This window comes from Lepidochelys kempii, chromosome 2 (assembly GCF_965140285.1).
Source record: "Lepidochelys kempii isolate rLepKem1 chromosome 2, rLepKem1.hap1, whole genome shotgun sequence".
Taxonomy (NCBI): Eukaryota; Metazoa; Chordata; order Testudines; family Cheloniidae; genus Lepidochelys; species Lepidochelys kempii.
Window position 1 is genome coordinate 254,414,100 of NC_136381.1, and position 26,497 is coordinate 254,440,596.

The window sequence follows — 26,497 nt, forward strand, 5'->3', positions numbered from 1 at the left end:
CCCACTTGTACCCAATCAAAAAAATAAGATGCTCCCATAGAGGCATATAAATTGTTTAAAAACGCAGCCAAAGCAGCCCTAAATATCCCAGGAATCCCCTTAAGAAACAGTCCTTACTGGGCCCTACAGGGTCACTATTTTGTATTTGGCCGAAAGGCTTACAAGGTGCTGCCAGCCAACTGGACAGGTAGCTGTTATATAGCTCATGGAGTTCCTCATCTTTTCATAACTGCCACACTGCCCAAAGAAAAGATTAAAAATGCCCGAGACACCTCTGTTGAGTCACGAGAAAAGACCCTGCGGCGACTGACTACGGCATTGGAGGGCAATATGAAGAATCCCCTCACAACCGAGAAGCTTGTAGGGTGCTCTGTACTGGGAAAAGCACCACTGTTTACCGGGCCAGCCCTGGCTTGCATAGGCCGCTATACTGTAAGGCTGCAGATGGTACTTAAGAAGGTGGCCTTAGAGTTAGAGGACTCGGTTAGTGATTTAGGGTCAGCAGTAAAAACATTAAATAAAAAGGTACAGCAGCTCAGGACGTTTTCCCTCCAAAACAGGCTGGCTTTGGACTATCTCTTGGCATTCCAAGGAGGGGTTTGTGCCCTTGTCGGGCCCCGATGTTGTGTATATGTAAATGATAGCAGTTATGAAATCTATAAAAAGGTGGTACAGGCTGAGGCCCATGCCCGAGCCAGAGCACAGGTTGCCTATACTGCCCCAGAGAACGATTGGTTGCAAACCTTGTTTTCAGGCTGGGGTTTGTCGTCTTGGCTTGGTGGTTTATTTAGCCTGCTATTGATAATTCTCTTTCCTGTATTGCTTGTATTACTGGTATTATGCTGTGCAGTATCATGTGTCAGGGCTCTTTTGCAAAAGTTAATAAGTCATTCTCTTCAGGGCTATCATAAAGTGCTTATGCAAAGTCATATTGTAAAGAAATAAGTAGCCCAAGTGAGAAAACTCAGAGCCAAGGCTGTTGAGTGTTCTCAAAGGGGGGAGTTGTTGGGAACACTGGGGCATGGCCACTAGGTAACTCGAGGGGATGGAAGACCACGAGTGTCGATGAAGCCCCCTTGCACTAGGCCCCGGTGTCCTTGGCCCCCCCTCCTGCCTGGAGGCACTCGCAGCAGCTCTGCGTACTAGGCCCAAGTGTCCTTGGCCCCGCTGCCTGGAGGCACACACAGCAGTTATGCTGAGAATCTGCAACAGTATGTTGCAGAGTCAGACTGCCTGAAACTAAGCAAGGCCAAACAGGGGAGATATGGAAGAACAATGCTGAATAAAGCAGCTTTATGTATAGTTTAACAAATGATACAGAGAATCAGGGAACTAGCTGGGAACTGGATTGGCTGGCTATATGGATACTTGGGGCAGCTTGCTATTGGATAAGTATGCTGGGAAAAAGGATGTATAAAAGCCTGTGTAACTTCCTGCTCTGTTGTGCAGGATTTGAGATTTTATTCTCCCTGTACCTTTTTGCAGCTGCAAATAAACTTTTCTGCTTCTCCACCCCGTTGTGATTATTGGGTGTAGCACACCGGGTAACGAACCACTCAAGCTGTTGTTCAGCCTCTCGGCACTGGGTGCCGGCAACATCATTGCAGCAGGCTGGCAGTGCTTATCTGGAGCGTCCCTCCACCCTGATTTTCTAGCAATGATGTGATGGCTGCCAGTTTGGCCAATACACTGAGAATTGAACAGGGGACCTCCTGAAGTAAAGTATAAGATCCTATATCTTAAGATAAAGCTCCCAAGATGAGGTAGTAATATACTCATCTGCTCTGTGGATTAAGCATGGGGTGGAAAAACATGTAACATATTTACCATTGGGTTACACTGAGCCTCCTGGGAAAGGCTTTTAGGGGGTCTTCTGACTATTGAGGCTGGTGATTCCTTATCCAATCAGGATACAAGGGAGCTGGGAGTGGCTTTCTGTGATGGGAAGGATCTCAGGTGTGGGCTGAGCAGTCCTGAGGGAGAAATTCCAGCAGCAGCCAGACTGGGGAGAAGACATTAACTGAGCTCAGTTGATCCTTTTGTTAATAAAGGTAAACACTAAGAAGGGTATGAATTTGACCTTTATATACTGTATGGATCTGTTTGTTGAGCAAATTGGGAAAGGAATCTGCTCACAGCCCCTTTTTATTATGTTAAATAATTCCTCTTCCATCAGGATATTTATGCAGTTCTAATTCTGTAGACCGTCACATAGACAAACTATACACATTGGCTCTTAACTTTTTCTCATAAATCATTCCCTCTAGCCCATTACTATTTTCTGTGCTTGTCTCTCAACTACATCCTGTTTATAGGGTGACCAGATAGCAACTGTGAAAAAACAGGACAGGGGGTAGGGGGTAATAAGGGCCAAAAAAGAAAAAGTCCCCAAAAACGGGACTGTCCCTATAAAAATGGGACATCTGGTCACCCTACCTGTTTATCACTGTCTTTCTGGTTGTGAGGTGTCCAGAAGAGACCACAAAATGCCAAGTGCACCAGCACTATGAAGAAAGGAGCTATTGACCCCAATTCCTGTGATGTGATGCTATTGTGTAGGCTGCACACACTTGCCTTTTTAGGTGACTTGTTGCATTTTAAGCTTCTGTCTTATATATTGTACTCCATCGTCCTTCACCCTCTTTCAGCATTATTCATTTCCAATTTCTCTCGGGCACTGAATCTGGGTTTGGGGTTAAGTCCTCTCTCCCTCACTAACAAAATAGCAGTTTGTGTTTCTCCAAATTTATTCTTGTTTCATTCTTTTCTGCCCATCTTCCTAATCTCTCTAGATCTCCTCTTTATTATGTTGCTGTCTTGGAAGTTTCATATCGCCTGAATTGCAAGACTTTACTAATTATCAGGGACAGCGAAAACAGCATGTTAATGAAGTATCACTGTACCTAACATACAAATTTGCAGTGTCCCACTGGGCTTCCCCCCACAACTTCACTCTTTGCCATTTGTCACAACCCTTAGCATATAATCCTCTCTGCAGTTTTCAGTCCACATGAGAGCATTCACATTACACAAACCAGTTGGTATTCATTTTGAAATTCAGAGACATGCTTTTCTGATCAAGGTTTTCCACTTCTTAAAACTCACTTTATCTGCTAATTTCATCATAACTTCAAGGCAGCAATCAAGTTTATGGGGAAAGATCTGTTCTTTACAAATAATGTGGCTACAACACCACATTCTGTTGTTATCTAGATCCATACCACGTGGTGTCCAGGGCCAGTGCAATACCCCTACCATTCCACCCCAGGGGAGAATACAGACAATCACAGCTGCATGTACATTGACCTCTGAGAGACACAGTTGGTGTATGTGTTTGTGAAATGGAAATGACTGTTCTTTCCCCTTCAAAGGTTCTTTTCCCTGTATTTCTAAAGTTTTGTTTGGTTTTAAATATGTCTGTTTGTATGGGTTTGAAATAAAAGTCTATTGATGAAAACTTAATTTATCTTTATTATTTCACAAGATATGTTGGCTGGGGGCTGACATCATTCACAGATAATAGCAATAGGTGCATTTGAAATGCTATATTATAACACACACAGCACTCATTATAAGGTTTACCTTTACTGGGGTGAAAAAAAATTGCCAGGCACAGCACACTACAACAACACACATTACTGTGGATCATTATTTAAATGGTCCTTCAAAGCCTCCCTGTTGAGCCCCTCACTGAGCTCTCCTTGTTGTTCTGGTATCTGGCTGCTCAAAATCAGCAGACAGCTATTCCACCTCTACCTTCCATCCCTGCAGAAACTTCTCCCCCATTGCTTGACAGATATTATGAAGCACACAGCTGGCACCTATGACCATGGGGATTTTTTTTTCACTGAGGTCTAATCTCAGGAGTAGGCAGCACCAGAGCCCTTTCAAACAGCCAAAGGCACATTTAACTGTCATTCTGCAGCTGCTGAGCCTGTTTTGAAACACTCCTTGCTGTTGTCAAGGTGGCTGGTGTACAACTTCATGAGCCATGGGAGTAAGGGGTAGGCTGGGTCTCCCAGGATCACTATTGGCATTTCAACATCCCCAGTGGTAATTCTCTGGTCTGGAAAGAAAGTCCCTGCTTGCAGTTTTCTGTACAGGCCTGTGTTGTTAAAGATGTATGCATCATGCATCTTCCTTGACCAGCCAGCGTTGATGCTGGTGAAATGACCCCAGTGATCTACCAGCACCTGCAATACCATAGAAAAGTAGCCCTTTCTGTTGATGAACTCCATGGCAAGGTGGTCTGGTGCCAACATTGGGATTATGCATTCCATCTACGGCCCCATTGCAGTTAGGGAACCCCATGGCTGCAATACTATCCACTACTTCCTGCACATTTCCCAAAGTCACAGTCCTTCATAGCAGAATTTATTACTCCAGAATTTGACACACTGCAGTCAGCAATTTTGTATGGTCAGCCGCTACCAACTGAAAACCAAACATCACATAGCTACGGAAACCTTAGGCCCTGAGAGACAAGGCCAAATAATTGCATGTTTGCTATCAAAATGGGAGGTAGGGACAAGAAGTGAAGATTCTATGAAAATAGAAGGAATGTTTGGACAACAAACTTAGTTTTAGGTGCCTCTAACATGTACGTTTTATTGTTGTTATGACTAGAAATGCTTTGGTGATAAGGAGAATAATGAATTGTTATTGGCTGTTGCTAGGGAAATTTTTAGCCTAGTAGAGGCTATTATGAGTTATGTGCTTTGTTTGGAGAAAATTTATAAAAAATTTAATTAGAAAGTGTACTTTGGAGCAGTTCAAGGAAGCTTTCCTCTGAGCAAGGATTTGACATGTAAATTCCTCAGCAGCTGGATGGAATGAGGGCTGTTGATTCCTCAAAACCATTTCAGACTTTTACGTACGTGCGCGTGTGTGTGTGTGTGTGTGTGTGTGCACGCTTGAGATCTAATTAAAAAGGTAGTTTTAGGAGAAAGCACTCTTGCTTGTGCCAATCATTTTTCAGACAGATGAGTGGTGCCCCCATTGACTTATTCCTGACACTTCCTAGAGAAAGTTACCACTGCTTTGGGTTCTGAAAACATTGGGTAACAACAGGACATGATTAATGGCCCTGCACACTTGCTTCAGCAACCCCCCATGGTGGATTTTCCAACTCCAAATTTCAGAGTAGCAGCCATGTTAGTCTGTATCCGCAAAAAGAAAAGGAGTACTTGTGGCACCTTAGAGACTAACCAATTTATTTGAGCATGAGCTTTCGTGAGCTACAGCTCACTTCATTGGATGCATGCAGTGGAAAATACAGTGGGGAGATTTTATATACACAGAGAACATGAAACAATGGGTGTTACCATACACACTGTAACAAGAGTGATCAGGTAAGGAGAGAAAAAAACCTTTTGTAGTGATAATCAAGGTTGGCCATTTCCAGCAGTTGACAAGAACATCTGAGGAACAGTGGGGGGTGGGAGGAGCGGGGGAGGAATAAACATGGGGAAATAGTTTTACTTTGTGTAATGACACATCCACTCCCAGTCTTTATTCAAGCCTAAATTAATGGTGTCCAGTTTGCAAATTAATTCCAATTCAGCAGTCTCTCGTTGGAGTCTGTTTTTGAAGTTTTTTTGTTGAAGGATTGCCACTTTTAGGTCTGTAATTGAGTGATCAGAGAGACTGAAGTGTTCTCCGACTGGTTTTTGAATGTTATAATTCTTGACGTCTGATTTGTGTCCATTTATTCTTTTACGTAGAGACTGTCCAGTTTGGCCAAAGTACATGGCAGAGGAGCATTGCTGGCACATGATAGCATACATCACATTGGTGGATGTGCAGGTGAACGAGCCTCTGATAGTATGGCTGGTGTGATTAGGCCCTATGATGGTGTCCCCTGACCAAACTGATTCCCAACTGATCAACAGCAATCTGGCATTACAAGCTTCCACACAGTGACCGCCACTCACTTCTCCATCCTGAGTGCAGCTCTCAATTTGTCATCACAGCACTGGAGGGTTGGGGAGAGCTCTGCACACAGTTCCAGGAATGTGGCCTTGCGGATCCGAAAGTTCTGCAGCCAGTGCTCGTCATCCCCTACCTGCAAAATGATGCGATCCCACCAGTGAGTGCTTGTTTCTTGAGCCCAGAGCTGCTGGTCCACCGTGTGCAGCTGCTCTGTGAATGCCAACAACCTTGATTTGTTTCTTTCCATCGTGCACAGCAAGGCAGCCTGCAATGAATTGTCATATTCCATCTCGTGGCTCTGGAAATACTGTAGGATCAGGTGTGTTGTGTTCATAGCACTCATCCGATGGATGCATCCGATGAAGCGAGCTGTAGCTCATGAAAGCTTATGCTCAAATAAATTGGTTAGTCTCTAAGGTGCCACAAGTACTCCTTTTCTTTTTGCGAATACAGACTAACATGGCTGCTACTCTGAAACCTATCCTCCATGAATTTATCTAGTTCTTTTTTGAACCCTGTTAGTGTCTTGACCTTCACAACATCCTGTGGCAAGGAGTTCCACAGGTTGACTGTGCGTTGTGTGAAAAAATACTTCCTCTTTTAAACCTACTGCTTATTAATTTCATTTGGTGACCCCTAGTTCTTGTGTTATGAGAAGGAGTAAATAACACTTCCTTATTTACTTTCTCCACACCAGTCATGATTTTATAGACCTCTATCATATCCCTCCTTAGTCGTCTCTTTTCCAAGTTGAAAAGTCCCAGTCTTATTAATCTCTCCTCATACGGCAGCCGTTCCATACCCCTAATCATTTTTGTTGCCCTTTTCTGAACCTTTTCCAAGTCCAATAGAGATGGGGCAACCACATCTGCACACAGTATTCAAGATGTGGGCATACCATGGATTTATATAGAGGCAATATGATATTTTCTGTCTTATTATCTATCCCTTAATGATTCCCAACATTCTGTTCACTTTTTTGACTGTCACTGCACATTGAGTGGATGTTTTCAGAGAACTATCCACAATGACTCCAAGATCTCTTTCTTGAGTGGTAACAGCTAATTTAGACCCCATCATTTTATATGTATAGTTGCGATTATGTTTTCCAATGTGCATTACTTCGTATTTATCAACATTCAATTTCATCTGCCATTTTGTTCCCCAGTCACCTAGTTTTGAGAGATCCTTTTGTAGCTCTTCGCAGTCTGCCTGGGACTTAACTATCTTGAGTAGTTTTGTATCATCTGCTAATTTTGCCACCTCACTGTTTACCCCTTTTTCCAGATCACTTATGAATATGTTAAATAGGACTGGGCCCAGTACAGACCTCTGGGGGACACCACTGTTTACCTCTCTCCATTCTGAAAACTGATCATTTATACCTACCCTTTGTTTCCTATCTCTTAACCAGTTACCAAACCATGGGAGAACCTTCCCTCTTATCCCATGACTGCTTACTTTGCTTAAGAGCTTTTGGTGAAGGACCTTGTCAAAGGCTTTCTGAAAATCTAAATACATTATATCCACTGGATCCCCTTTGTCCACATGCTTGTGGACCCCTTCAGAGAATTCTAGTAGATTGTTGAGGCATGATTTCCCTTCACAAAAACCATGTTGACTCTTCCCCAACAATTTATGTTCTTCTATGTGTCTGACAATTTTGTTCTTTACTGTAGTTTCAACCAGTTTGCCTGGTACTGAAGCCAGACTTACTGGCCTGACATGGCCTGAAAGAGGGAGCCAGTAGCCCCATCTCCGTCAAGTGCAGTGATATTATTTGGCTCAATTTAGTATCTGTTGGACTCCTATTATGCAGACAGGGGGTGCCCTACAGGTTTTGCAGCACCCAGACAGCAAGAGGCACCTGTCAGTAACCTGACAACTGAGACAGGAAGAGAGCAGAAAATGCTTATCCCATTCTGACTTCTGAGAGCAAGCAGTTCTGAGAAAACGAATGAAGTAACCTTGGACTAGAATTACAAAGGCACTTAGGCACCTAAATAAGCAGATAGTTGCCTAGTGGGATTTACAACAGCACCTAAGTTAATTAGATCCCTAACTCCTATTGCTGTTCAATGGGAGTTAAAATCATAGAATATCAGGGTTGGAAGGGACCTCAGGAGGTCATCTAGTCCAATCCCCTACCCAAAGCAGGACCAAGCCCCAATTTTTACCCCAATCCCTAAATGGCACCCTCAAGGATTGAACTCACAACCCCTGGGTTTAGCAGGCCAATACTCAAACCTCTGAGCTATCCCTCCCCCCATTAGGCACTTAAGCTGTTTAAGCATTTTCGTAATTTCTACTAGGCACCTAAATACCTTTATAAATCTGCCCCTATTCCCTTCACAAAGCAAGTAAGTAACAAGTCCTTTCCTGTTCTGTTACTTGGGCATTTCCTCTCTAACCTGCCCTTCGCTCTAGGAAGATCATAAAGTTGCAATCCAGCCAGTAATATTTCTCAGCATTTGTTAGCTCTGGATAGTTTGAAAGTCTGTATTAAATTCAGGATAGACTTACTTACCACATGATTAGGGAACTAAAAGGAAACTGCTCTAACAAATTTTGTTTTATTTTCCTGCTAAGATTCCTATATGGAAATAATTGATAAGAGATCCAGTTTTTCCTTACTAGGTTTATCTTCACTATGCAGTTAATAGTAAGATTGTCTTGAAAAACTAATCCACAGCCCTGAGGCAAAGCAATTATTTATTTTAGCATTTGCATTTAAACAAAATGATATTAAAATTCACTAAGCCATGATATGTAACCCAATAGCCTAAAGTAATGTAATTCCAGTCTGTGTAGCAATCAATCCCCCAAAAAATCTGACCATATATGACCAGGACAATTTACAGCCAGTCTTACTGTATTTACAATTTTAATATGACTAAGGTCATTAATGTAAAGAGGGGGGAAATTGTTTTTTGTTTTAAATCAATGATAAACTAAACCTCAAGCTATCTCTGCCCAAAATTCCATTTCCCTGAATATATCAATCTCTTCTATTTTACAGATTCCTAGATGTTTATTGGAACACCACTGGGTACTGTTGACAACTACTCCAGGGAGTACTACGCCACTGAACTTTAATTAGTAGTGAAATATAACCACCAGTAAGTCAAACAGGACTACAGCTTGTTCTTGTAGAATTTCAAATCAACATCTCACAACTCCCGGTGAGTCAGTAATTCCTATGTATTGTTTAATTGTATCTATTTTAACCTCTAAAGACCCCTGAATCGGTATGCAGTGATGACTCCTGCTACTGGAAAGGCATTTTGCAGATGATGATGGGGGAATTGCCTGGCACTCAGGGACTGTATGGATGAGATTCTGATCTCTGTTACACCAATGTAAATCGAAAGCAATTACTCTGATTTCAGTGATGTTTTCTCTGTTTCTCTGGACAGAATATAACCAGAAGAGATTGTGTATTGCTTGTGAGTTTATGCTGCTAATGGTTTCACCCTCCCCTTTAAATTGGTACAAGAACTGCAAGTTTTCCTCATATTATGTAAATAAGCTGTCACAAGAGGAGATGCAAAAATATGGTCAATTGTTCTTCCTTAGACAGGCAGCCGTATTTACACAGACAGCCAGTCTTTCATTATGTTATTACATACTATTTTTTCCACAGGACCCCTGCCTCAGTACACAGAATGAACAGTGCTCACATAGTGAGCAGCTATTGTAGGGGAGAGATCTCAATATTGATAAAAATCATGGTTAGTAAAATTATCTATACTTTATTTTTATTAGGTTGTTGCATTCTTGGTTGCACCATTACAGAATAGTAAAATATAGCTGCAGGTATGTTATGGGATGCTTGGAAATATAGTAATACGTATGTTTAGCTAGTTATGTTAAAGCTAGGGCTGTCAAGCAATTAAAACAATTAATCATGATTAATCACGCAATTAAAACAATTGCGCGCTTAATCGTGTTGTTAAGCAATAATGGAATTCCATTTATTTAAATATTTTTGGATGTTTTCTACATTTTCAAATATATTGATTTAAATTACAACACAGAATACAAAGCGTATCGTGCTCACTTTATATTTATTTTTAATACAAATATTTGCACTCTAAAAAACAAAAGAAATGTTATTTTTCAGTTCATCTCATACAAGTACTGTAGTGCAATCTCTTTATCATAAAAGTTGAACTTACAAGTGTAGAATTATGTATAAAAAAACCTGCACTGAAAAATAAAACAATGTAAAACTTTAGAGCTTACAAGTCCACTCAGTTCTACTTCAGCCAATTGCTCAGACAAACAAACTTGGTTACAATTTGCAGGAGATAATGCTGCCCGCTTCTTGTTTACAATGTCACCTGAAAGTGAGAACAGGTGTTTGCATGGCAGTATTGTAGCCCGCGTTGCAAGATATTTACGTGCCAGATGTGCTAAAGATTCATATGTACTTCACCTTCATCTTCCATAGGACATGTGTTCATGCTGATGATGGGTTCTGCTCGATAACTATCCAAAGCAGAGTGGACCGATGCATGTTCATTTTCATTATCTGAGTCAGATGCCGCCAGCAGAAGGCTGAGTTTCTTTTTTGGTGGTTTGGGTTCTGTAGTTTCCACATCGGAGTGTTGCTCTTTTAAGATTTCTGAAAGCATGCTCCACACCTCGTCCCTCTCAGATTTTGGAAGGCACTTCATATTCTTAAACCTTGGGTTGAGTACTTTCGTTATCTTTAGAAATTTTACTTTGGTTCCTTCTTTGCATTTTTGTCAAATCTGCAGTGAAAGTGTTCTTAAAATGAACGACATGTGCTGGGTCATCATCCGAGACTGCAATAACATGAAATATATGGCAGAATGCGGGTAAAACGGAGCAGGAGACATACAATTCTCCCCCGAAGGAGTTCAGTCACAAATTTAATTAATGCATTATTTTTTTAATGAGCATCATCAGCATGGAAGCATGTCTTCTGGAATGGTGGCAGAAGCATGAAGGGGCATATGAATGTTTAGCATATCTGGCACATAAATACCTTGCAATGCTGGCTACAAAAGAGCCATGCAAACGCCTGTTCTCACTTTCAGGTGACTGTAAATAAGAAGCAAGCAGCAGCATCTCCTGTAAATGTAAACAAATGTGTTTGTCTGAGAGATTGGCTGAACAAGAAGTAGGACTGAGTGGACTTGTAGGCTCTAAAGTTTTACATTGTTTTGTTCTTGAGAGCAGTTATGTAACAAAAAAAATCTACATTTGTAGTTGCACTTTCATGATAAAGAGATTTCACTACAGTACTTGTATGAGGTGAACTGAAAAATAACATTTCTTTTATTTATCATTTTTACAGTGCAAATATTTGTAATAAAAATAATAATATCAAGTAAGCACTGTACACTTTGTATTCTGTGTTGTGATAGAAATCAATATATTTGAAAATGTAGAAAAACATCCGAAAATATTTAATAAATTTCAATTGATATTCTATTGTTTAACAGTGCGATTAATCACAATTAATTTTTTAATCACGATTAATTTTTTCAGTTAATTGCATGAGTTCACTGCGATTAATTGACAGCCCCAGTTAAAGCTAATCAAAGAGATTCCAGAAGGTTTCTGTTTCTATCTCCCAAGGATAATCAAACATCAAGATAACAAACCATGTAAAACACTCATACATTAAGAAGAGACCTAATTGTAAAAAGCAGATTAGGGTAAGTTAGAGCCATAAATCCAGGTTCTAAAGTGACCATACCAACCCCTTTCTTTTCTCTTTCCACAAGTCTCTGCTTGTGTCTTTAAAACTTTAGGAAAACATGAACAGTTCAAAATGCTTTATAGAAGAGATTGATTACTTCCAACTCAAGTGTCCACTTACAGGTGAAAACTTTTGTTTCTCAATTCTTTAAGGTTGCATAAGCTTCTTTAAGTTGTATATTTGCAAATATTTGGTATTTAAATGCAAGCCTTCATAGAATAACTAACAGCATTGTTATATGAACAGTAAGAAGTTTGCATATCAAGGTCATTTGATGCTATAACTGGTTACTAATATTAGAAAAGCCATCTGCATGTAGAAATAACTAATTTTCCAGTTAATATAAACATCTTGCAATGCTCAAGCAACCCCTCACCAAACTTCATGAAGACAAGAACCACCTTTCCAAAGACTGGTAAAAAAGAAAAGACAATACCTTCTTTGACCTTTTAAGCTTAAAGGCTCTCTTTAAGAACTTAATTTAAAAAGACTATTTTGAGAGTTCTCTTTTATAGAGAGAACAGAAGTGTTTGGACTCATTTGCACCAAATTTCAATCCCTAGTAAACTCTGGTGGAACTAAAGGGATATCTCAGAAAATGGACTGAATAAAAGAATTAAAGTCTAAATTTAAAGATGCTCTGAGAATCACCCACCACAATGGAAATGTAACTGTCAAGAAGGAATTACAACCTCCTATATGCATTAACAAACTACGTGTTCATATGATGAAGAGGCTCTTAAGGATTACCCAGGAAGGCAGGGAGCCAGTGAAAGAGTGACAGCAACCAACTTTGAAGTTAAGCAAGCCTGAAAGAGGTGTTTTCCTATAACTTCATGGAAATAAAAAGAGTATAAGACTCTGAAGTGAGTACCCCCTTACACACCCTCTCCTATCCTGCTTAAAACAGCAAACACACATCCATTTATCTTGTTCATCTCATCAAGCAAGCTGCCACAGACAGCTAAGAAAACACACTCAAGAAAAAAGAAAAGGAGTACTTGTGGCACCTTAGAGACTAACCAATTTATTAGAGCATAAGCTTTCGTGAGCTACAGCTCACTTCATCAGATGCATATCGTGGAAACTGCAGCAGACTTTATATATACACAGAGAATATGAAACAATACCTCCTCCCACCCCACTGTCCTGCTGGTAATAGCTTATCTAAAGTGATCATCAGGTGGGCCATTTCCAGCACAAATCCAGGTTTTCTCACCCTCCACCCCCCCACACAAATTCACTCTCCTGCTGGTGATAGCCCATCCAAAGTGACAACTCTTTACACAATGTGCATGACAATCAAGTTGGGCTATTTCCTGCACAAATCCAGGTTTTCTCACATCCCCCCCACCCCCATACACACACAAACTCACTCTCCTGCTGGTAATAGCTCATCCAAACTGACCACTCTTCGAGTTTAAATCCAAGTTAAACCAGAACATCTGGGGGGGGTAGGAAAAAACAGGAGGAAATAGGCTACCTTGCATAATGACTTAGCCACTCCAAGTCTCTATTTAAGCCTAAATTAATAGTATCCAATTTGCAAATGAATTCCAATTCAGCAGTTTCTCGCTGGAGTCTGGATTTGAAGTTTTTTTGTTTTAAGATAGCGACCTTCATGTCTGTGATTGCGTGACCAGAGAGATTGAAGTGTTCTCCAACTGGTTTATGAATGTTATAATTCTTGACATCTGATTTGTGTCCATTTATTCTTTTACAGAGAGACTGTCCAGTTTGACCAATGTACATGGCAGAGGGGCATTGCTGGCACATGATGGCATATATCACATTGGGATGTGCAGGTGAACGAGCCTCTGATAGTGTGGCTGATGTTATTAGGCCCTGTGATGGTGTCCCCTGAATAGATATGTGGGCACAATTGGCAACGGGCTTTGTTGCAAGGATAAGTTCCTGGGTTAGTGGTTCTGTTGTGTGGTATGTGGTTGTTGGTGAGTATTTGCTTCAGGTTGCGGGGCTGTCTGTAGGCAAGGACTGGCCTGTCTCCCAAGATTTGAGAGAGTGTTGGGTCATCCTTTAGGATAGGTTGTAGATCCTTAATAATGCGTTGGAGGGGTTTTAGTTGGGGGCTGAAGGTGACGGCTAGTGGCGTTCTGTTATATGCATCTGATGAAGTGAGCTGTAGCTCACGAAAGCTTATGCTCTAATAAATTGGTTAGTCTCTAAGGTGCCACAAGTACTCCTTTTCTTTTTGCGAATAACACGGCTGTTACTCTGAAACACTCAAGAAAAAAACAACCAGTGGAAAACGTTCCCAAGACTTCAGCATGATTTGGTGAGAGAAAGTTCATTAAAAGACTATGAAAGGGTTAGATTTAAAACTCTTGTGATGATTTTACTGGGATATTGAATGTTGCTGTAATTTAAAATATTAACAGTTTCTCTGGTTTAATCATCAGTTGGTTAGACCATGTATTCCTGGAGAGGAGACAAAGGCTAAACATTGTTAAACAGAGATTCTGTGATTTAATTGGATTTAAGATTCTTAATATTCATAATTGGTCTGTCTTAAGACAGCTCCTTACATTGCTTCTTCTAATTAACTAGTTTACATATTTTATTTGACTGGTTACTTTACGCAACTATAAACTGGCTCTTTATTAATAACTAAACAGGTTTCACTTGCCCTTCAATTATTTGCCCAGACACAAGCAGTTTTAAGTATCTAAGAAGATACTAATGTAAGCGGGGGAATAGTCCCGCTATTGTGGGGAACTTTCCTGGCTTCTGCGCTACCCCGGTGAAGTGGGCTAGCGAAAGGATCTGAGTCCTCGCTCCCACTTCCTTTATCCAGTGGTCTCCCTGCCCTTGAGGACACCCCTTCCGCTCTCCTGTCTGGCAGAGTCCTCATAACCCCAACAAGGCTGGGCCCAGGATTCCTGGGGGGCTCAACCCCCAACCCTGCTGTGGTCACCTAGGACACAGCTAGGGTGTCCCCATTCCGGGGTACTCTCTCTTCACTGGGCACTTCTCTGACCCACTGACCATTACATACAATTTAAAGCAAATGCAAGTTATTTAATCAACAATTAATTTTAAAAAGAATAAGGAAAAATGGGAAAGGTTAAAGGAAACACATCACCCCGCTCTGTGGAAGGGATCACCACAAACAGTGTCTCTGGAATGTCAGGGCAGTTCAGTCTGTTCCTTGTAAGTCCCAGGCCTTCTTCTCAGGCCCTGGCTGTGCTGCAGGGATGCTGTGGGTTGGACACTTGCTCTGGTGGTGGCCACACGCTCTCAGGCTCTAAGGGGTAGGACCCTTCTTCTTCCAGTGTCGCCCCCGCCTGTTGGGGTTACGATCCAAGCCTGGCCTGCAGAGCCTCTTGGCTGAGGCGTCTCCGTGTGCTGGGCCTGCTGCCCAGGGTCCCTCTCGGTCTCCCCAGCTGCTCACCGCACCCAGCTCCAGACTGCTCCAGCCCCAGCTGCACCCCTCTGTGTCTGCACTGCTGCTGCTCTGCTTCCAGCTCCCTGGGCTGCTTCTTTGGCCCCTCTGGCTCTGGTTGCTGCAGCTCTTCTCCCAGGACAGGTCTGCTCTGCAGGCTGCTTCTGTGACTCTGCTCCCAGCACTGGCCTGCTTCGTGGGCTGCTTTTCTGGCCCCTCTGGCTCTGGTTGCTGCAGCTCTGCTCCCAGGGCAAGTCTGCTCTCTCTGGGCTGTGCCTCTGGCTCTGGTTGCTGCAGCTCTGCTCCCAGGACAGGGTCTTGCTCTCTCTGGGCTGTGCCTCTGGCTCTGGTTGCTTCAGCTCTGCTCCCAGGACAGGGTCCTGCTCTCTCTGGGCTGCTTTTCTGGTCCCTCTGGATCTGGCACAGCTCTGCTCCCCAGCTTATCTTGGGCCCCTGCTTTCTGTTTAGCTCGGCCCCACTCTGTCTGACCCAGGCAATTCCAACTCACACGAAGGATGGAAGGACGGGACCTCCCTGGCCTCCTGACTCCCTGATTAGCCTGCCCGCCCTGTCAGGCTGACCTGGAGCATTGGCCTCTCCCCATTGTTCCTGGGGACTATCAGTCTCAGGGTCCTGATTTCCCATAGACCCTTCCCCTTTTAGTACTGGGAGCTATCCAACCAAAACTCCCCCACTGAATGTTAGTAAGGGGGCAACAGTCCCCTTACACTAAAACAGAATTCACAATCATTTGGGGAAATAACGTACTTTGGTCTTAATTTACCAAACAAAGAATATTCCAGCAGCTTCCAGTCTCAAAGGTGTACTCTCAGTTAAAACCTCTCCATAGAGAGAGATACAGAAATAACCAGTATTTTACGTTTTCTTGTCCTTTCTTCAGTAATAAAATGGCCATGGTTAATAATTGTGACTATTTTGCTTTGTCTTAATCACAGTGTCCCCTCAGGTGTGTAAAAGAAGCCCTGTGTCTAAATAATAGGAATCTCATGAATAGCTTCTATCAATAATTCCGTCATTTAATTTTGGGTTTCCCTTGGTTGGCCGTAAGAGAAACAATTAGTAAAAGATGGCTTACCAGTTCTTGTTTCTCTGGACTAAATTGTTTTAGAAATTTTGAGAATAAAATTACTTGGCATCCAACAATTAGTTACCCCTTTTTACCCTCTACTATTCAAAATGTTGATCTTTATCCTCATTGTTCAATGTGTGGCCCCTGGTTATCGTCACTGCACACTGTTCAAAGCCTGCTAGGAATACAGTTTTATTAATTTCCTCATAAGCTTTTCTGTGGTGCTCATCACACAGTATCTGAGTGTTTCATAAATATCAAGAAATGTATTTTCACACCCCCACTGTGAGATAAGGGGTTATTGTTATCATTGTTTACACACAGAGAACTGAGACAGAGAGAGTAAGGTCGAAAGTTCTCATTAATTTAGGGTGCCCAATATGAGATGCCTAGGACCAGAGTTTTCATAGTACTCAGCACTGTATTGCACATTCTTTTCTATTCCTGCAGTCTCCTGCCTCCTTCATTCCCTACCTTCCAACTTCTGTAACAAAGGAGTCCTGCAGACATTAGCCTCCTTTACTACACAGCTGTGATTCATCCTCAGCATAGGTCCATTCTGTGCACAGAATGAGGCATGGGTCTTGTGGAAGATATGTAATTAATGACTATATCATAATGCATATGCACAAGGGAATCAAATTAAGGTTGCACAAGTAACTTTTATTCTCGCTTTTCTTAACTTTGAAGTGCTTGACTTTGCAATTTTAGTAACTTTATTTTAAAATAGTTTGTGTGTAATTTCCTAGGTGTTTAAAAAAGCGAACTGGAAAAACAAATTCTATCATGTGGTATCATATTTATTCTCCCATGGTTCATCAGCAGGGTTGGAATCTTTAGCTCTGCTGCACAGACCTCTGCAAATTGAGCTAATGCTGAAACTGATAGCAGCAGTAGGTTGTCCACATCTATGTGGACCAGCACCAAAGGAGGATGGGATACCTTATCAGTGGGTTTCACAGATATATGTTGACAGAGAGAAATGGTGAAACTTAAGAATCTTGACTTCCATTCCTGGCTGTGGAGGGGAGTGTGCTCCAGTGGGGACAGCTTCTCCTCCCTGTTTTCCCCAAACTTTGCCCCTTCATCCTCATTCCCTCCCGCCTGGCCTAGTCCTGAACCTTCCCTACCCCACTCTTCTCACCCAACCAGTCCCAATTTCCACATCTCAGACTTCTGGTCCCAGTCTCCTTGCCCAGCCACTCCCAGTGCCCCGCATTTCCTCTGGTTCCTTGTCTTTAGTCTCCTTATCCAGCCAATCCAAGTTCCCCCCACTTCTGGTTCCTCATTAGATCTGTCTCCCCTCACCCCACCACCACCCTCTCTCTGACCCACTGGTTCCCATTTCAAGCCTCCTTTCCCAGCCAATCCCATTCTCCTCTCACTTTCACTGGTTCCCAGTCCCTCACAGAGCTCCAGCTCTGCATTCAAATTAGGCAGATTCTTGCTCTATGCTGCTTGAGCTCAGCAGGGGGCTCGTTGAGAGCAGAGAGGCTCCCTGCTCTCAGTTCCAGTGCCCAGCCGGGCCAGCAGCAGCTTGGAGCTACAATTGCAATGAAAGTCTTTCTCAGACCCAGCCTGGAGCATGCCCCAGGGGAATGGAGTTATTGAGGAATCCAGCTGGGAAACTCTGGCAAATCTCTAACGAGCATCTGTGAATTGCAGTTTTTCAAAGGCTTGTAAATTGGCCAAATTTTCACAGGGAGAGCAAGAAGCACATCCCGCACACAAAGACCCTCTCCCCCTTGCCAAATTTTTAAGCCCCTGCTCCAAAGCATGGGGGCACTAGAGCTTCTTAAAGAAAAGGTCGCCAGAATTTTTTAACATGGGCAAAACAATGTGTTTTCCCCACCCCCCATTCTTGAAAGCCGCTAAACTCTTTTGGTTGAGATTGTCCAAAAACATTCACCCTCAGCCAGACATCCAACATGGCAAACGTCAGCCCAAAAGTTATAAGCAACTGGAAACAGTGTCTTATAATGGGACGTGTCAGGCAGCTTTAGTAATAGATGGCACTATACCAGCCCTGCCTATACTACATTTGGTATCTTATTTAATGTAACTGGGGATGTTCTCATTACCCATATGAATGTCTGTCTGCATTTCATCTGCCATTTTGTTCCCCAGACACCCAGTTTTGTGAGATCCCTTTGTAGCTCTTCGCAGCCAGTTTTGGACTTCACTGTCTTGACTAATTTTGTATCCTCTGCAAACGTTACCACGTCACTATTCACCCCTTTTTCCAGATCATTAATGAATATGTTGAACAGCACAAGCCCAAGCACAGATCTTTGGGGGAATCCTCACTGTTCATCTCTCTCCATTATGAAAACTGACCATTTATTCCTACCTTTCAACCAGTGACTGATCCACAAGAGTACCTTCCTTCTTTTCCACCGGTTACTTAGTTTCCTTAAGAGCTTTTGGTGAGGAAAAAAAAGCCTTGTCAAAGGCTTTCTGAAAATCCAAGTAACTAGTACTGACTGGCTCATCTTACCAACACGCTTGTTGAGTCCCTCAAAACATTCGAATAGAGGGAGCAGGCATGACTTCCCTTTACAAAAAGCTACGTTAACTCTTCCCCGGTATATTATGTTTATCTTTGTGTCTGATAATTCTGTGCTTAACAATGGTTTCCACCAATTGGCTCAGTACTGAAGTTAGGCTCACCAGCCTGTAATTGGCAGAATCTCCTCTGCAACCCTCTTTAAAAACTGGTGCCGCATTAACTACCTTTCAGTCACTTGGCGCAGAGGCTGATTGTTATGATAGTACAGTTAGTAGTTCAGCCGTTCCATAACTGAGTTCCTTCAGCACTCTTGTGCGAATGCCATCTTGTCCTGGTGACTTATTGTTCCTCTGAAGAAGCTACAAGATGGCTTTCAAGGTTAACCAGCAGAGTAATGGTGCTTGGATCTCTGCTGTCACTAGAAGGGATGCCACAGATGTTGCTCATAAACCTTAACAGCTTAAAATAATAAACTATTATCTTGCTGCTTTATTGACTGTTTCTTATAGCCTCAGATTCTTTGGCTCAGGGCGATAATTCCTCATAAAACTTCCTGTTTCGGTTGAAATTGCATTTGTTCCTGTCCTTTACATTTTATTCCTTGTCTATCAAACTACTTTTTATCTGTCTGGCTTGTTTGACTTAGAGATACAAAGTATAACTGGCCGGCACTTAACCAAGTAAGTTGCACTGCAACTATTTTCCTATCACTGTTCTCTTTATTTGTTGCAACTTTAAATCTTTCTCCCTAATCTGATAGAATTTCCTTGCAGAAATACTTGGCCAATAAATGATGAATCACCATGGGACTGATTTTCAGAGCATACACAACTCCCCTTGAAGTCAACAGGAACTGCAAATCTTGAGCACGTCTGAAAAGGGTCTAAGCCTTGCTTGCATGGTAGAGATCCATGTACTGGGCAGGACATCGACTGGGGAGGGCAGGACAGCAGTGACACATTGCAGCCACAATCTTTATTCATGCAGGGGAAATGCAAGGGGTCAGCATGGAGCCAAACGTGAGTAGTGCTGACCTTCCGCTGCATGGCCATTGAATCAGCTACTTGAACATCTGTCAAGCTAATCTCCCTTTGGCACAGTTCCTATGGAACCCTAGAGAGTGTTAAAATTGCTTCACCCCCACCACCCATTGAAAACCCATGGAGGGCAGTGACAGAAACCCTGGCTTTAGCAGCCCTTTGCAGGAGTGAATCTCCTAGGGTTGCTTTGCTAGCAGAAAGAGACGTATTTCATAGGCACCGATTCATGGGGTTCTCCAGGGCTGGAACACCCACGAAAAAAAAAATAGTGGGTTCTCAGCACCAACGAGCCACCTGCCAATCAGCTGTTCGGTAGGCCCCGCCAATCAGCTCCTCCACCTCCCTCCAGTGTCTCCTGTCCACCTCCGATCAACTGTTCGGCAGTGGGCAGGCAGCATTGGGCAGAGGGGGCGGAGCAGGAAGAGGCGGGGTAGGGTGGAGGCCCAGGGCCAGACAGGGGTGGGAAGAGACAGAGTGAGGGTGGGGCCTTGGGGGAAGGGCAGGATTGGGTAGGGCCTCAGGCCAAGCAGGGTTGGAGAACCCCCAGGAAAAGCTGAAAGTCCATGCCCGTAATGTAGTTTACGATTCCCTATGCCAGGTTTGCTGAATTTGGCCCTCTAATTCATTGATGGGCCAAAGGACAGTTCTCCCCTCCTCCAAGATACAGACCCCCATCCTGTAAGTGTGACCTACCTCTTTAGTTCTTAGATGTGTGACCTTGTATTTGGTTGTGTTAAAGCATTCATTAGTCAAGTGATCCCAGCTTACTCACTGATCCATATTGCTCTTTATTATTTAACACTCCACCAATTTTTGTGCCATTGCAAACTTTACTAGTAATCTTGTATCTTCCTCTAGATTACTGATAAATATATTGAATAACATTGAGCCAATAGCCACTTTGGATGACAATTCTCCATTTATAATTGCTTATGGAGATCTATTAGTTTCTAAACCATTTAATATGGGTTACATTAATTTTTGCAGTGTGATCATTTTTTATTACAATATCATGCAGGTCTAAGTCAAATGCCTTAGAGATACCGAAGTATATTACCTCAACATAGTTACCTTTAGCAACCAAACGTGGAATCTCATCAAAAAATGATATCAAATGTATTTGACAAGATCTATTTTCCAAAAACCATTTTGACTGGCCTTAATTGGCATTTGATATGGTAGCGCACAACATCTTCTTTGAAAAATTAATTCATATTAGCTTGGAAATCAGGCCACAAAGGGTAATTACATAAAGTGCAAGGGCAGGGGTAACTTTTCCAAGTTAACTTACTGAACTGGGTGGGAAGTGCCCAAAGTGGGAAGCGATCAAAGTAGAGCCTACTTGTATACACTGGGCCAAATTCACTGGTACACTCCAGCACTGCTTCTGCAAATGGCGTGAGTGGAGAATTCTGATAGGGCATTGCTCTGTATTCACTTCGTAAGTGACAACACAAGAAGCTAAGCGATCGGAAACATGCCCAATATGTTACGTATTTTATTTCCAAAGCAGGAGCCTTAGTATGGTGGCTGCAGTGTGGAGTTGGGAACACTACTGAAGTTTAAAAATGTAAGTCAGACTCCAGGCTCCACTTATGGCTAAAGCCTATAGAATGTCGTTTAAAAGTAATGATTAAGAAAAGGGAGGGGAAGATTTCTTTACCTTTACCCCACAATTGCTTTTTTTCAGTTGCTGTTTTTAGGATCCCTGTTCTCTCTATCCAGGCTTTCAGTCTGCACTCCCTCCTATGAGTGATGATCTGGGCCAAGACACTGAGGGATAGATTTTTAAAGGTATTTAGGCCCCTAAAAGGCAGATAGGTGCTTTTGAAAATCCCACTGGCACCTAACTCTCAGTGTGAAGGCCAGATTTTAAGGTATTTAGGAGCCTGATGCAGATAGGCACCACGAGGCGCCTAGCTGCACTTTTAAGTGCCTAAATACCTTTAAAAAATGTGGCCCACCAAGCACATTTAACTCTCACTGAAGTCATTTGGAAATGAGTTTGCACACATCCAGACAAGTCATTTTGCAAGCATCTCTCAGGCAGCATTCCTCACCTTGCAGGAGCAGGCCCTATCTCGATAAGATCATCTGATGATGAGGATACCGACTTATTTGTTTTTCCATAGGGAATTTGAATACAGCATCAGTGACAAAATTACCCAATCAGAACCTGGAAATGAACAAGCTGGGGCTTATATGTGAAGACTCACATGACAATTTTGCTGTGACATTCTCATTAAAATCACTGGTCCAAATTCATCCCACCCTTAAGTGGAGTTACCCCAGTGATTACTTTGGTCTATTTGGAGTTTCTGTACAAGCTAATGTCACTCTACCTCTCAGTGTCTTGAGCCATGGTGTGAATATTAATACGAAAACATTTTAATTTAAAACAAAGAAAATAATAATAGGAGGTTTTATACACACACACACACACACACATACATAAAATATCCCATATATGTATTCAGCAGATATGGGATCCTGCCAAATGTTTCAGTGTTGATGTATTACACTAACATATCAACAGAACAAAGGGACTCTGATTATGAGTTGCTATGATAGATCACCAAAACCCATTACTTGGATTATGAGCTACTCACAATACGTCAGCAGATGGATGATGAATTGGTATTATACATTACTAGAGGAATGGCCAGTGCTGGGCTTAAAAATAACTAAGGTACCTCTAGAAACCTGTGTTTTAAATATGCAGCATCCTTATGGTGCTATTGTACTGATGGGTGTGTGAATATTTTCTATTTCAACACACAGTTTTCATGTATCCTTAATGGCCATGCTTTATATTAAGGGTATATTCCTATATCATTTATAAAGGGTTAATGATTAATAGATGTTCTAAGTAAGTGACAGACAAGTTAGTTTTGCTATACATGGTTATAAGCAACCAAGTCATTTAGATGATTTGAGAATCTCTGCCTAAAATTTTAAAGCCAAATTCAGACCTGGGTTAAGCAGATGCAACTCCATTGACCACAAGGTCTGAGTTTAGATTTTAGTTTGATCATCATTAATGACTTTCCTTGTGGAGATTTCAGGCAGGATTTCAGGTCTGGCCATGCTCAGGCTCTCTGCCTCTTTGGCCCCAGAACTAGGGGGGGAGACAGGGAGGGGGAGCAGAGTCAGGGCGCTCAGTCTGAGCAGCACACCAGGAAAGCTTTTGTCGGTTTCAATGGCAAAAAGCAAAATAGATAAAAACCTTCCAGAGGGGCAGCTTTCATTTTGATTTTCCTGACAGAAAACATTTTTTTCCTCAAATGCAAATTTCCCACAAAAAACTTTAGTTGTGTAAAAGGGTATTCTTTGTCAGAAAATCATTCCAATTATTTTTTTTTTGCCAGTTCTGTTTAAGAGTATAAATCCCATTGACTTCAATGGGTCTTGTGCTCCTCAGTCACTCAGGGGCTTTTGAAAATCCCATCCTTCTGCTCTTTTCATAGTGTTTTCTGCTGTCTTAACTGCGCAAGGTTCTGTACTTTGGTTACTGCTTTTAAAGTACTAGTGAAGGGATGTACAAATGGATTATCTAGTAGTTTATTTTGATTACTCCACTATCTGCATCTAGATGGAAAGATACAAAGATGTATTGTGCGATTATGTGTTCTTTGACATTGATCTCATTGGCTGAAATGAAATGTTAGGCCATTATGAACTGTGAATGAGTTTTTAAAGCAATAAAGAAAAGTTAAAATTTGAGCAGTGGCTTTGTTTCCTTGTCATTCATCTTCAGCATGCCAGATGGTATGTAGTTGGACTTTTATGGCTTGTTTATCCATTTTATTAGCCATATGATTTGACTGATCTTATTTAGCCTGAGAAGAAATCAATTGGGGAAAAAACACTCTAACCAAAACAGCTCTCTATCTTGAAGAAATAGAATAGCCTAACCAGCATTAAAAATGTCAAGGATCAGTCCACTTAAACTATTACCAAAACCTATACATGTCCAAAAAAATCAAGTCTACAAGCAGCAACATTAGACAGTGAGGGAGAATGAAAAAAGAAGGTAATTAAATCAGAGGTACCTGGTCATCCTCTTGACTGCACAGTGTGCAGTCAGGGACAGGAGTGCAAGGTAAAATAATCTAAAAAACGGTAGTGACGCACACACATTGTTAGTCACTTTCTCTTTTGCATCAGGGATGCACAGCTGCTACATACACAAGGCATATGGTCAGTGGAAGATGGCCGTGATCTGGCTAAAAGTAGGGAGGAAAGGAGCAAACCCATAAAAGAGGAAAGTCCACTCCTAAGTCTAAAAGTTCAGACTACTTTGATAACAACGTCGGACAGGGAATATGGACAGTTAGAGAGACAGGGACCTCTCCCACATATGAGACATCAGTTGTGGGACTGCCTCCTAGACCAGAGTTTATATAGCATATACTCTTAGGTCCCCTGTGTTATGGTTACAAGCTGTAGCTGGCAATGCCAGTTCCTCCGACAGCATCTATTGCTACGGCCTGATTGGTACCTGTATTGGTTACGGTCATCAGGAGTGATGTCAATGCCACCAAAAGTCGTGCTGTTACTGCAGGATTTTTCTATGCTCTGTGTTTTACAGGTTTCCTACCACTGTGCAAATGTGCTACTCACAGTATTGCCATTAGCACATACGCTTTCAAACTGATTCTGCAACCCAGCTAGTGGAATTTCCAGTGAGATGTGTGTCAGGGGGCATCATTTAGGATGGTGCCTGGACCCTGCCCATTTCCTTTTACGGACTTGCTGCCCATTTCCTTGCGATCTTCACTGCCCTCACTCGGTTCCGGAATGTTTTCCATGGGATGATGATATATTGATTCTAATGCATGTGTTCTGGGTGTATCCATTAGCACAATGATCTGTTCATGCCCTATGCAAAGACTGGAATTTATCAGTAATCCATAAAATGGTCCAATGCTTAGCATTTGGCTGAAGCTCACTAAGTCAAAAATCCCATCATTCCCAAATTATGCAAATCTTGCATTTGGACATCCTGACAGTGCGTTTGGCTTCTCTAAGCCTCAGTAATGCAATTCCCACATGGTTCAAATGATCTTGCCAGGCTTCACTAAAGAGAGTCAAGTCATCTAAGTTGGCCCTAGTGAAGGTCTGTAAACCCTGCTGCACTTCATTGATAAGCCTTTGAAAGATAGCTCCTGAATTAATTAATCCAAAACTCATATAGGCCAGATTCCACTATAAAAGCTGATTTTTCCTGGTCATCTGCATCTAAAGGAATTTGCCAGTACCTAAGAGTCAACCCCAGAGTGTTTATGAATTTTGCGACTCCCAGCAGATCCAACAGGTCTTCTACCTGGAGCATGGGGTAGGGATCAGGTTGGGTGATGGCACTTAACCCTTCTAAAATCTACACAAAATCTCATGGTTTTAGCTCTTTTAGATACCATCACAACAGTAATTGTTTACTGTCTCAAAGATGTGAAGCCAATAGAAATTCTGTTGGAGTCTATCACAGGTTCTCTCCACTCCTAAGTGTCCAGCAAAGGGGAAATCATGAGCTTCCTGCAGCAATTCTTTCTCATACTTATCAGGCACAAGCACCTGCTTGCAAACCTCTTTTTCCCTATGGAAGCCTCCCTGTACAACAAACCTCCCTCTAGAATAAATCTGCCCTTCCCTATGCCAGTTGGGGTATTATTTTGAGCCATATTTCTCTCCTTTTCTAGGGCTCTTGAGCCTCAAACGCCTTTAGAATTGCACTTAAGAGCAGAATCTGGCAAAGCAGTGGCATCTCCAAACCCCTTCTCTGGGGACAAATTGTTGCTTTCAGCTGACAAAGGCCTGAGTGTGTTTTCCTCCCAGTTGCAGCCCTCTCTGCTGTCCACAGACAAAACAGATGAGATAGAGCCGCACTCTTTCTGGCTGAGAGTTATGATATTAAGCTGCTTAGACATGGCTAAAATATCATTACCTATTCAAATATTAGTGGGAAATAGATTCCTAATGCCTACAATAAATATCTCCCTTAAAATCCTTGCACTGTAGGTAAACCTTGGTCAAAGATACTATTACAGGGAATTTGATCAAAGCTAATATATTTAAACTTTTACCAGGAAGCCTGTCTTCCTCCCATACCAAACTTTCCTTGACCAAAGTGACTTGGGATGCTGAATCCCTCCAGCCCTTAGAACCTATGCCATTTACCTTAGCATTTTTAATACATTTTTCACTACCCTCCCAAGACTCGGTCCTCATATAGTTCACTGGGATTTTCTCCTTCTTTACAACTGCCTCTGGAGCAGTGGTAGAGGCATTCATTGTGGCAGGTGGAGGTATAGATCATAGGTTTACCTTAATTTTGGGGCAATTTGCTTTTATATGGCCAGGAGCCCCACAGTGATGGCAGAGTACTTGCCTTCCCTTTTGGTAGGGGGCTTTAAAACCCAGGCTTCCTTGGGCTTAGGTTTATATCCAGTCCCCTCTTCCCTCTTAACCTGGGTGACACATTGATTTCCCTTCCACTGGCATTTTCACCCCCACTATTGTTGTGAGAGAACTGAATTTGACACAATCCGCAGCCATCTTGTACACTTAACCCTCCCTGCCACCCCAAGATGGAAGCGAGGACACCACATAGGAATAATTTGGCCTTGCTTAGGCAGACAGAACAAAAACAGCTGCAAGCTGCATTTTTACTGACAGGGATCGATAAAGTGAAAAAAAGATTCATCGTGGCATGTGGGTAGTGGGAATGTGGAGAACTGACCTTGATTTTTGTTGTCCGTGTTTGTAAGATTTTTTGCTGAAGCTGCTTTGC